The sequence below is a fragment of the Salmo trutta genome, chromosome 20, assembly GCF_901001165.1.
Source record: "Salmo trutta chromosome 20, fSalTru1.1, whole genome shotgun sequence".
Lineage (NCBI taxonomy): Eukaryota > Metazoa > Chordata > Actinopteri > Salmoniformes > Salmonidae > Salmo > Salmo trutta.
The window spans coordinates 19465745-19475798 of record NC_042976.1 but is presented as its reverse complement, the minus strand read 5'-3'; the positions used below and the strand labels follow the sequence as shown (position 1 = coordinate 19475798).

Here is a 10054-nt window from a genome sequence, read left to right as displayed (position 1 = left end):
GCTGGCTGGGTGGGTGGGTGGGTGGGTGGGTGGGTGGGTGGCTGGGTGGGTGGCTGACTGATTGAAAGGTTCTTTGCCTGAGGCTGAGTCCCAGATGACACCCTATTCCCTACATAGTGCACTACTTGTGATGGACCTATTGACTGGTTGGGTGGGTGGCTGACTGACTGACTGAAAGGTTCTCTGCCTGGGGCTGTGTCTATCAGCCCAGGTCAAAAGTAGTGCTCTATAGGGAATAGGATTTGATCCTTGGAAAATCATCAAGGAAATGTCAGGAAAGTTGTTTAGGAAACAATCACATTAACCCCATCAAAGTCAGGGAAATGTGTGATACTTTTGAAAACATGTTATGTTGATTCTTAAAAGAAAATGCAGTGAAAAATGTCTATGTATTATAAATGCCTGAAAGAAGGATTTGAACCACAATACCTTATCTGTCTAGTTTAAACACATTTCTACAACCTAGAACTTATTTTAATGTTAGTTTTGGAACAGACAAGACAGTGGCCCATGGTCAATGACTGTTCATGAAATTGCTAGATATAATCAATGAAAACAATACTAACCTTCGTCCTTTGAAAGTCTGAGGATTGGAAAGGCATTGAAATTACATTTGGAAAGTCAATGTTCTCTATACGTTCTTTCTCTCCTCTCTCTGAACAGTCTCCAATCCCAGTCATGGCACGGTTTGTGGCACATTAAGACAGTCCCAAATGGCATCCTATTTAAAGGGAATAGGGCGCCAATAGTGCACTATAAAGGGAATAGGGTGCCATTTGGGATGCACACAGGGAGAACTCAAGATTTCAGGTTGTCGATGTCCTCCTGACACACTACTTTGCCCTTTAGGGCCACTGTACTCCAGACAGTACCATCAGAATACTGGAAAGGTGTGTGCCAAGTAAGGCTACTATCAGAAAAGGGGAAAAATAAGCCATTGATTGCACTTTTCTTTATCGAATTAATGAAGGAGATGCCAGTAAGCTGTAAGCAAAATCAGAAGAAGCCATACCTCAAGAGAGGCTAGCTGATCACGGTGAGGTGCCAGTGCTTCTTTATGAATTACCACCTATTCTAAAATGAATACTTTATTCCCCTCACCGGGACTGTAAAATGAGGATGTTCAGTTTCCTAGTGTTGTCGTGCAAGGTTTGCAACATTCTCAGACCTTACAGTAAATGAATCACCTACATTTTCATCAACACCTTTTTCAGTTAACATTTTTATGACATGTTGTCCAATGATTCAACACCACTCAATGTAACAATGCAGTATTTCAATTCATTTTTTACAGCAGATTGTTATTAACGTGTAGTTCTTTCCTGGTGAAAGCTCCATATCTAGTAAACTGGTATTTTTATTTTTATTTTATTTAACTAGGCAAGTCAGTTAAGAACAAATTCTTATTTATAATGGCGGCCTACCAAAAGGCAAAAGGCCTCCTGCGGGGACAGGGGCTGGGATTAAAAAAAAATAAATAAATATAGGACAAAACACACATCACGACAAGAGAGACAACACAACACTACATAAAGAGAGACCTTAGACAACAACATAGCAAGGCTACAACACATGACAACACAGAATGGTAGCGACACATGACAACAGCATGGTAGCAACACAACATGGTAGCAGCACAAAACATGGTACAAACATTATTGGGCACAGACAACAGCACAAAGGGCAAGAACGTAGAGACAACAATACATCACACAAAGCAGCCACAACTGTCAGTAAGAGTGTCCATGATTGAGTTTTTAAATTAAGAGATTGAGATAAATCTGTCCAGTTTGAGTGTTTGTTGCAGCTCGTTCCAGTAGCTAGCTGCAGCAAACTGAAAAGACGAGCAACCCAGGGATGTGTGTGCTTTTGGGACCTTTAACAGAATGTGACTGGCAGAACGGGTGTTGTATGTGGAGGATGAGGGCTGCAGTAGATATCTCAGATAGGGGAGTGAGGCCTAAGAGGGTTTTATAAATAAGCATCAACCAGTGGGTCTTGCGATGGGTATACAGAGATGACCAGTTTACAGAGGAGTATAGAGTGCAGTGATGTGTCCTATAAGGAGCATTGGTGGCAAATCTGATGGCCGAATGGAAAAGAACATCTAGCCGCTCGAGAGCACCCTCAGCTGCCGATCTATAAATTATGTCTCCGTAATCTAGCATGGGTAGGATGGTCATCTGAATCAGGGTTAGTTTGGCAGCTGGGGTGAAAGAGGAGAGGAAACCAAGTCTAGATTTAACTTTAGCCTGCAGCTTTGATATGTGCTGAGAGGACAGTGTACTGTCTAGCCATACTCGCAAGTACTTGTATGAGGTGACTACCTCAAGCTCTAAACCCTCAGAGGTAGTAATCACACCTGTAGGGAGAGGGGCATTCTTCTTACCAAACCACATGACCTTTGTTTTTGAAGGTGTTCAGAACAAGGTTAAGGGTAGAGAAAGCTTGTTGGACACTAAGAAATCTTTGTTGTTGAAGGGGCCAGCTGAGTATAAGGCTGTATCTTCTGCATATAAATGGATGAGAGAGCTTCCTACTGCCTGAGCTATGTTGCTGATGTAAATTGAGAAGAGCGTGGGGCCTAGGATTGAGCCTTGGGCTACTCCCTTGGTGACAGGCAGTGGCTGAGACAGCAGGTTTTCTGAATTTATACACCTCACTCTGAGGTAGTTAGCAAACCAGGCCAAAGACCCCTCAGAGACACCGATACTCCTTAGCCGGCCCACAAGAATGGAATGGTCTACCGTATCAAAAGCTTTGTCCAAGTCAATACAAATAGCAGCACAACATTGCTTAGAGTCAAGCGCAATGGTGACATCATTGAAGACCTTTTAAGGGTGCAGTGACACATCAATAACCTGAGCGGAAACCAGATTGCATACCTGAGAGAATACTATAGACATCAAGAAAGCCAGTCAGTTAATTATTGACAAGTTTTTCCAACACTTTCGATAAACAAAGCAAAATATAACAGTTAGGATCAGCTTGATCTCCCCCTTTAAGTAAAGGACGAACCTTGGCTGCCTTCCAAGCAATGGGAACCTCCCCAGAAAGGAGAGACAGGCTTGGCAATGAAATGGGCAGAAACCTTAAAGAAGAAAGGGTCTAAACCATCTGACCCAGATGGTTTTTTTGGGGTCAAGTTTCAGGAGCTCCTTTAGCACCTCTGACTCAGTGAGCCTGCAGGGAGAAACTTTGTTGCGGGGCAGGGGAAAAAAGAGGGACAAGCATCCGGGATAGTCGCATTAGAAGGGGTGGGAGATGAGGAAATGTTGGACGGGCAAGAAGGCATGGCTGAGTCGAATAGGAATCCTGACTCTTAATGAAGTGGTGATTAAAGAGCTCAGCCATGTGCTTCTTGTCAGTAACAACCACATCATCAACTTTAAGGGACATGGGCAGCTGTGAGGAGGAGGGTTTTTTCTCCAGGTCTTTAACCATTTTCCAGAACTTCTTGGGGTTAGACCCACAGAGAGAGAACTGCTCCTTAAATTAACTAACTTTGGCCTTCCAGATAGCTTGAGTGCACTTATTTCTCATTTGCCTGAATGAGAGCCAGTCAGCCTGAGTCTGCGTGTGCTGAGCCTTTCGCCAAATGCAATTCTTGAGGTGGAGTAACTCTGCAAGATCATGGTCGAACCAGGGGCTGAACCTGTTTTTAATTGTAATTTTCTTTATGGGGGTTTGTTTAACAATACCACTGAAAATATAAAAAAAGGTTGAAGCGTCTTCGACAGAGGGGATCAAGCTGATTCTATACCATTTTACAGAGGCCAGTTCATGGAGGAATGCTTGCTCATTCAAGTTTTTTATCAAGCGTCTATGACAGATCAGGACAGGTCGTTTCACTGAGCAGCCATTACGAACACAGGCTGTAAAACAGTGATCACTAAGTTTATTTAAGAAAACACCAGACCTATCAGGATTATTTGTGAGGATAACATCAAGGTGCTCTAAAAGTTTTTGCCTCAGTTTGGTTTTGAAATATAATTTTTGGGGGGGGATATTAGATGTTGATGATTTTGTAGATGCGATGTGACTGAAATGAAGATGCCTCTAAGACTATTTCACAGTACAGTGACAGGCTGTCTAGTAGTGACAATGCTTGATGTAGATTGTAGTTCAAACTTTTTTGTTGATTTTCATAATTATGTATTTTAGTTAGGACTAACATATTATCTAAAAAATAACATCTTACTGGTGATGGAGGGAACAAGATTGATTGTCTCAGTGAATATGAATATTTAAAGTAAAGATATGTTTTTGTTCAATTTATTATGACGTTTAATGCCTTTAAATCCCCTGTGGCGAGCTAGAGATTATGTTGAATTCCCCTTGATCCCTACTGTAAGTGTTGTGTGTCTGTCCATGTGGAAAAAATAATTGTGAACAGCCATAATGTAGACCTGCTGAAGTGAATAGGGACTTCTCAGTTTCAGATACTCTCTTAGCTTCAAAGTTGGTCAGTAGTACTTACAGCTGTATATTCCATTTAAAGTTAAAGGGATAACAAACAAGTACTATATGATGGCGTTATACCTGTAGCATTCCATTGACTCTGGTGTAAGCCCACTGTAATGACTCGAGTGACTGTTATTTTTCACGTTTGTTTTGTCTTATTTCAGTTGATATGGTATACTATTACCATATTTTAATGTTTCTCTATTCCTTAAATGCACTGAACAATACAACATATCTTGATTCGTAAAGTGAAGTAACATCAGTTCATTTTGCTATTTAATTTGATTCTTGTAAGTTTCATGGTGCAGAGTATGGCTTTTATAAATACAGCACAATTAGCAGCTTTCAAATTGTCCCTCTTCTCTAAGCACTATACAGAATAATGACTAATTGATTTGAGCATATATTTGGTATGAAACAATTTGGCAATCTTACATTTTTGGTTTATTGTATGTGCCTGAGGCTGGATTTTTACATATAGTACATTGAAAATGGTATCAAAACAATCACAAGAGATTACAAGATGACAGGACAAAAAAAATCCTTATTATGCCATGTCGTGTACGTGTAGTTTAACATAGCCTAAGATCAAAGCAACAAACAGTAATCAGTACAGTCTACACAGGAGTATGAACTAAATACATTATTGCACTACAGTTAATGAAGTGCCACTGACCTGCTGTTTTATATTGTCTCTGGTCCTATGTACACTGTAAAGCCCAATGTGCTGTCAATACTTCAAATCTTTTGAGGAAACCTCTTGCACTTAATATATCCAAGTACAGTTAATTAGTGATTTTGGAGTCATTACTCAAACACTGTGATCCTGTAGGGTGTCCAGACTTGAGTTGTATCAGCTTGAAAATGTTAAGTAACGCCCCGAAAAAACCTTGCCTCCAATATTATTTTCCAGTGTTCCTTGCCTTTTCGAGTGAATTGTAGCGTTACCACCAATGACTGTATTTGTTAGTGACAGAGACATGGTTGTTGAATTTGTTCATTTTCAGTCCTGTGGCCTTCACCAAGTGAGTTAATAGGTGCATGTTATCATTATAATTAAACTCTATGACAATACATTACATATCTCATAAGGCCTTATTTTGAGGCCTAGCTTTACCCCAATGCAAGCGCCTGAAACTCATGGTTTAAAGGCCAAATCAATCCTGCAAGTAGGATTGCAAAATGACGGTAACTGTCCCAAAACTCCTGGTTGAAGGATTTCCAGGAATCTTCCAACTGGGATTTCTGAAAAACTTTGGAAATTTACCTGAATTTTGCAACCCTACCTGCAAGTAACCTCATCCTGGCTTGCAAAGAGAGGTGTAATTCCTATTTGATATCCAACAATTACATTATTCACCCATTCATAATGACTGCCAGGGTTAAGAACAGTGTTAGGAGACTATCTAAGCCATTTAAACTAGAACAACTATTTTAGCAATGGGTGCAATAAATCTAACTAAATGATTTGGATTAGTTTAGAAAAATGTGTTATTTATCTTTGTGTAGCAAAAGATAAATCAATCATTCAATGTACATGCAAAGACGGATATTAAAAACAATTCCAAAAAACCAACCTCCAGTTGAGCATGCTGGGAAAAAAAGTTTTCTGTATGGTTGCAAACAGGGCCTACATCAATTATGGGAACATTTGTATTTCCTCATGATAACGAACAAAAGTAATGTGTTGATGAGGTGGATTGAGACAACAAAATGGCTAAGAGTGGGGATGTTGGTCTATCTGTTAATTGAGATGACTACTAGTTAATTGAGATGACTACTATATTTTTTAGGGAAAATACATTACATTATTCAGTTTTTGTTGTTTGTACCCATGAAATTGTCTGCATTAAAATGTCTTGTTTGTTTTTGTTTTCTGTCCTTTAGTTTTTTGTTACATTCCAGAGTGAAGTGAAGGACGACAGTGCTTTCATTTATGATCATGTTTAGCCTTGTACGAGAGTCAATTGTATAATATGTGTGTAGAAAATGTGTTGATTTTTTCCCTAGCTGAAAAAAGATGGTGTGTTTTACAGCTCACTGGTGGCAGTTTTCTGATGGTCAGTGTGAGCGAAAATGAAAAAAATGACATTTATATGATACGTAATTTTTCTCAACATGAAGAAATGTATGTTTGTTTGAAACAGTACAAAGAGGAAGAACATGTACATACCTGAAATCTTTGCTTAATTTACAGTGACCAAAGATATTTCTATCCAGAAATGTAAGGTTTTCTATTGTACATAAATTAAAAGATTGCAAAAAAATCCTGTTAACTTAACTCATCAAAAATATTTTATGTTGTTTTTATTGCTGTAGTGTTTTATTTCTCACTAAAAGGGCTGCTTTGTCAATTGAATCAACAAAACTAAAACAATCAGAAGAAATGATGACTGAAACTTTTATGTATTCGTACATCTGTTCATGTCATTAGTTCTTGATACACCATATAGCCTACTATTGCTGCTCTCTGGGGCCGTGATTCAATCTGATCACACTTTGTCAGCAATGCACCTTTTAAAGGCAATGTTCCCAGGTTCGCATTCAGGGTTAATGCTGCATATGTTGGCTCAATCGGCCTTTAAATGGCGTATAGCTGACAAAGCACAATCGGATTGAATCCTGGCCTTATACTGCGCACCTTGCTGAAATATTGTGACACGTGTACAATGTCAACCTCTTAAAATAAGGGATCCGGAACAACAAACCAATAAAGCCGCTTGACAGTGGAATGTTTGTTCTTTTTCATGTGTGTTTTTATGACAGTTTAGTGTTGTTTCTTTTTTAATCACAAATGGGAAGAAAATAAAAGGTTTCTACATAAACTCTTTTATAAGACAAATAGGCAACATGTTAGATAGTGGAACCAGTTCACAATCATTTGGTATTTATCTGTGGTCATTTATCAGAAGTCAAATAACATCTTCTGCATAGATCATTAATGTTAGATACATTAAGGCATATAGTTAAGGCCTTGTTCTTACTCTGTGCATCCCCAAACTTGACCATTCCCGAGGGAAGAGGTTTAACCTGGGTTGTGTTCATTAAGTCACACCGTAGCAAAACGTTTTTGAACGGAAAGCAAAAACAAGCCCTTCTTATTGGACAAGTCTAAGATAGTATTTCCACATTTCAATCAATTTTCTTCCATTTTGTACCTATTGAACATGACCCAGCTCATGATTTGAAGAGGAAGTCTGTTATGCCTCACAATAAGAGAGCTGCTTTCCCAAACATTTGGTTCTCAGAGGAAAGTTTTTTGATCTTAATGGCTTAATAGAATCTATACCAACTCTTGTTTATTGAGTCCGCATGGTTAGTGTGATGGAAGACTTTAATGTTACCTTTGACGCAAGAGAGTCATTGAATGATTGAATTGGTGTAGATCTGAGAATCTCATATCAGGCTGTCTGGGAAAGTAGTCCCTCTTACTGTGAGTTCAATGTTGTACATTAAGACAGGTCATGCCCTCCTTAATGGTCAGATATAGGATTTGACTAAAACAAATACACTTTTGTCTTAGTAAATGGATGAAGGCATTATTTTCTGCCTTCACCCATTTACTAAGACAAAAGTGTATTTGTTTTAGTCAAATCCTATGTCTAACCATTAAGGAGGGCATGACCTGGCATGACCTTATTTTATTTATATATATATATATATATATATATATATATATATATAACAGACGCCTCACAAGTCCTCAACTGGCAGCTTCATGAAACAGTACCCGCAAAACACCAGTCTCAACATCAACAGTGAAGAGGCAACTCCGGGATACTGGCCTAGGCAGAGTTGCAAAGAAAAAGCCAAATCTAAGACTGGCCAATAAAAAGAAAAGATTAAGACAGAGGAACTCTGCCTAGAAGGCCAGCATCCCGGAGTCGCCTCTTCACTGTTGACATTGAGACTGGTGTTTTGCGGGTACTATTTAATGAAGGTGCCAGTTGAGGACTTGTGAGGCGTCTGTTTCTCAAGCTAGACACTCTAATGTACTTGTCCTCTTGCTCAGTTGTGCACCGGGGCCTCCCACTCCTCTTTCTATTCTGGTTAGAGACAGTTTGTGCTGTTCTGTGAAGGGAGTAGTACACAGCGTTATACAAGATCTTCAGTTTCTTGGCAATTTCTCGCATAGAATAGCCTTCATTTCTCAGAACAAGAATAGACTGACGAGTTTCAGAATAAAGTACTTTGTTTCTGGACATTTTGAGCCTGTAATCGAACCCATAAATGCTGATGCTCCAGATACTAAACTAGTCTAAAGAAGGCCCGTTTTATTGCTTTTTTAATCAGAACAACCGTTTTCAGCTGTGCTAACATGATTGCAAAAGGGTTTTCTAATGATCAATTAGCCTTTTAAAATGATAAACTTGGATTAGCTAACACAATGTGCCATTGGAACACAGGAGTGATGGTTGCTGATAATGGGCCTCTGTATGCCTATGTAGATATTCCATTCAAAATCAGCCGTTTACAGCTACAATAGTCAATTACAACACTACCAACGTCTACACTGTATTTCTGATAAATTTGATGTTATTTAAATGGACAAAAAAATTGCTTTTCTTTAAAAAAAAAGAAGACATTTCTAAGTGACCCCAAACGTGTGTATGTGTGTGTGTGCCGCTATTAGTTCAAAGGAATCATTAAATGCTCTTTGGTTTTCTTTCATCATAAAAAGGGCATTTCTCCATGCTAGTTTGTGTGTTGTGGTCCCTAGTCTATATAACATTCACCATTCACAGTCGCAGCAGCTTGTGGTTAAGAAAAATGCAAACCCCTCAGCTCTGCGATAACTCTAGGGTTGCGTCACAAATGGCACTCTAATCCCTATATAGTGCACTACTTTTGACCAGAGCCTATAGTGGCATTTGGGACGCATACTGGCAGGACGAGGACCACACTGCTCTTTAGCCACTTTATACCTGGTTTTAACATGCGCCCTTTGTCCTAATCTTGACTCATTTTGATTGTGTTCACATTTTTAGACATGTGTAGATGATTAAAAGACTCGTTGTGAACTGATTTTGATCAGATCTTGTAAGTGTAAACTGGCAAGACTGGAGAAGATCAGGATGAAGAACACATGTAAGCGGCAGGTATAAATGGGGCTTTTGAGGCTACACACTGTAAGAAGGCAATGGAACAGTTCATTTGAGAAGAAGAAAGAATGTGGTAAGGAATCATTCTTGCAAGGTAAATTCTCTCCAATAGGAAAGAGGACCAATTTAAATAGCTGGAACCCCAATGGAGATTGTCACAAAATATAGTGCTTTCTGTACTGTAGCAAATAACAACATTGTTGCCTCCCAAATGGCACCCTAGTCCCTGTATATAGCAGAGCAATAGGGCTCTGGTCAAACTTAGTAAGGAACAGGGTGCCATTAGTGACGCATAAATGTCATCATTCACTACAGGATTTATGTACTTCAGATTTGGAAACTGATCTGCTTTTTTAGTTATTGGTCAAATTTACATGTTAAGTTGGGATGATAATTAGTGGTATGCTAGTTTGTTCTCTTCCCTGAATCCTGTGCACAAAACTTTCCAAGGGGCAGAAAGAACTCTTCAGTGTCACAAGTTCATAAGT

The 10054-nt window shown here is 39.1% G+C and overlaps 1 protein-coding gene across 1 annotated transcript in view; it reads right to left on the bottom strand.

Moving 5' to 3' along the window:
• Positions 1-9653: 9653 nt before the first annotated feature.
• The window catches only part of LOC115155646 (TGF-beta receptor type-2), a 21777-nt gene continuing 21376 nt past the window's right edge, over positions 9654-10054 (bottom strand). The window contains exon 10 of the mRNA XM_029702485.1: positions 9654-10054. This exon is cut by the window's right edge and continues 423 nt beyond it. The gene's annotated coding sequence lies outside the window, so the exon portion shown is untranslated.